The 3,437-nt window shown below is 37.1% G+C and overlaps 1 long non-coding RNA gene across 1 annotated transcript; it reads left to right on the forward strand.

Annotated features, from left to right (window-relative positions):
* The first annotated feature begins 2,543 nt into the window (after positions 1 to 2,543).
* On the forward strand, positions 2,544 to 2,911 carry LOC134220794 (uncharacterized). The gene is made up of 3 exons (XR_009982058.1): positions 2,544 to 2,601; positions 2,727 to 2,794; positions 2,857 to 2,911. It is a non-coding gene; the product is annotated as an uncharacterized LOC134220794 (long non-coding RNA).
* The last annotated feature ends 526 nt before the right edge of the window (positions 2,912 to 3,437 follow it).

Consider the following 3,437-nt stretch of genomic DNA (forward strand, 5'->3'; position numbering starts at 1 on the left):
TGGCATTATCCAAGCAGCTCACGAACCAGCTCATCTGGGCTATGAAAAACTATAATTAAATTAAAAGAACGCTTTTATTGGCCAGGAATGTCTCTCGATACTAAAAAGTTTTGTAAAACATGTATGCCTTGCAAAACTTCAAAAGTACCAATATCAATAATGTGCCGCCTATGGGTTCCCAAAACAGCACTGTAGTCACCTGTTCCAATTCTTGACACTAGACTACTTAGGACCATTCCACCGTCTGGTAAGGCGCGGAACACATGCCTTCTAGTTGTTACAGACGTGTTCACAAAGTTTGTTTTAATACAGCCATTCACACAAGCAACAGCTTCGTCTTTGGTAAAATTTTTGGAACAGTCTATTTTCCTACTGTTCGGGACACCTCAAGTAGTGCTAACGGACAATGGCAGCCAATTCACTTCAAAATTATTCAAAGACTTGTTGGCGCATTATGGGATAACTCATTGGCTAACGCCTGCATATCACCCCCAGGTCAACAACTCAGAAAGGGTTAATCGGGTGATAACAGCGGCAATACGAGCCACAATTAAAGAAAATCACAAGACCTGGGCAGATAACATTCATAGCATTGCCAATGCTATCAGAAATGCGAGCCATGATTCCACAAAACATACTCCGTATTTTCTCACGTTCGGTCGGAACATTATTTCTGATGGCCGAGAATACGAAACATTAAACCAATCTAATCAATCTCACACAATATCAGATGAGGATAGAAACCGTCTATACGAACAGGTGCGTAAAAATTTACAAGATGCGTATATGAAACAAGCAAAATATTACAACCTGAGATCCAATTCAAACGCACCGAGGTATCAGGTTGGAGAAAAAGTTCTCAAAAAGACCATGTTCTTGTCAGATAAAGGCAAGAATTTCTGTGCCAAGTTGGCTCCTAGATACACTGAAGCAGAAGTTGCAAAAGTACTGGGAGATAGCTATGAATTGATAGATAGCTCAGGGAAACGATTAGGCATCTATCACGCAACCTTTCTCAAAAAAATGTGAATAAAACACGCGAAAAAGCTATGAATTTATCTCTATGAAAATTACTAAAGGCAAAAAAAAAACACCTATAAAAACACGTACGAAATCCAAACGGCAGAATATAAACTAAAATGTTAGTTAACATGTATTTGTAAATAATCTTCTCTTGTATAAATTCACTCTTAGACCTAATATTAGTAAACAATTCACTTTCATTCATAATAGTACAGCATAATTCACATAATCACATCAGGTGTAAATAATCATTTCAATGGTCGGAATGAACTCCACTCAGGTAATTACTCCGTTGATTCATAGGTATGATGCGCGTAGGTAAACAGGAAAACAATTCAATATAACGTGTTCACTAGTAGATGTAGGTGTGCGTGAGGTGTAAACATTGCATAAACTGCCATCTTTCAGCGCAAGCTCGAGCATAATGACATCAAAGTTAAGCAGGTTTTTCGTCTGTTTTCGGTGGTTATCCATCTGAAAAAGAAAATAAATTATTTAGTAGGATAAAAACAAACAAGTTAATCGTATACTCCCCGGGTTTTGATAAGTTAATCCACAGTTTTTCGAAGAAATCTGCAGCTCCGTTGAAAATCACGCTTCGTCCATTTCCATGTTGAATTCACTTTACTTCTGTCATAATAATGAACATATGTTCATTGATTTGTCAACTTCATCAGCAGGGCTGAACGCATGTCGGTAGGCATGCGATGTTTTTGAAATATTTCGCAATATATTCAATAGGTATGTAACATTTTATAGTATTAGTCAACACAATGTTGATGTGGTAGAATGTTATGATTTAAAGTTTGTTTACGTTAAAGAGCGGAAAGTCAACAAGTTGGTCAATGGCACATATGTTGATAAGGTTGATTGAATGCTGATTTTGAAGCTGGTGTTTTAGGTACTATTGGTCGAGACTAATCGATGTTGAGTAATATACACCAGGCTTTGTTTACGTTACATTTCAGTATTAATAAAGTCTTTTCTATCTACAACTTCGTTGGATTATTATCCAATAGAGTAGATGTTGTTTATCGTACGGTCATTTACCGACAGCTGCGCTTCACTATAAATTTATATGTTACAGTATTGGTGTCAAAAAATTTATATGTTGGGTTAGACAATATTCCATGAAATTATTAAATACAGGGTTATGAAAATTTGATCAATCTCAAATTGATCAAATTTTCATAAAAGAGCGTGCTGTGATGTAACGTTGTCTGTATATTGTTAGGGTCTGTAGGTAATATTCTTTGATTAACACAAATAAACTTTAAACTTTAAAATAAATAACTAAGTTGTAGCACAATAAAATATTATTTCATGAACCATTCCCAATTAAGTTTAAATAACATTTTTATAAGTTCTCGGATTATGTAAAGATGGCATATGAATTTGAAAATAATAAACTGTGGACTCGTATAAATTTAAGTGTGTTAGTATTAATACTGACATTTTTTTGATTTTTGTTGGACATTTACTGCAATGTCCATTCTTCTCGCTCATTTCCAAAATCCGTCGGCTAGAGTACAGAAGTTAGTCACCGTGGTTCCTAGCCTTTTCGTTTTTTAATTCAAGGTGATTAAATTTAAAGTAATACTAGTAAATTAAAATTAAAAGTGCCTAAAATAATTCCTAATTAATATAACCAGCGAAGTGAAGTGATTTAAAACTATTTTTTTTTGCTTTTCATATTTATTTAGTTCCGGTTTATATATATACCACAAGTGGCGAAAACTCTGCTCTTGTGAGTTTTCCTTCTTTATAAAAGGTAATAATGCTTTTAAAATTCATTTGAGTATATTATTTAATTCTTTTAACGTTGGACAATAGCGTCCAACAGGCGCTTTTTTGTTTGGACCTAGAATCCGTGGATCTAGACATCCGCCATCTTGATTTTCTGTGGCGACAGCTCGTTCCGGCCCGCCAGTTTCTGGCAGACAAACGGGGTAGAGAAGACATCCTCCGGCCTACCTGCGTGCGGTTTACGTACGATCGAGCAGCGTACTGGAGTTGCCGACGTCCTCCCCCGCAACTATAGATCGGCCGTTGGTTTTTTTCGAGCACGCCCTAACGACGCTGGTGCCCAACATCTTGGTGCCCCGGAGATAGGCCTAGTCCCGCCTCTGCGACGGCAGATCATCGCATGAATCTGCGAACCTCCGGTGAACCAGCAGTCGTCGTTTGCTAAAACCCTGCGCAGGTATGTCACTCATGGCCATGAACACACAACACACAACACACACACTGACACACAACTATGTTTAACGAAAAAAGAACATAATATAATTAAAATGAATTTAAGCTAAACTTACCTTTCTACATTCATTTATGCTACCTGAGCCCTGTGGTATATTAGTTCGCCCGGGTTACGTTTTCTTTCCGTTCCACTTCGTTTTTCTGAGCACGTGCGA

This window comes from Armigeres subalbatus, chromosome 3 (genome assembly GCF_024139115.2).
Source record: "Armigeres subalbatus isolate Guangzhou_Male chromosome 3, GZ_Asu_2, whole genome shotgun sequence".
NCBI lineage: Eukaryota > Metazoa > Arthropoda > Insecta > Diptera > Culicidae > Armigeres > Armigeres subalbatus.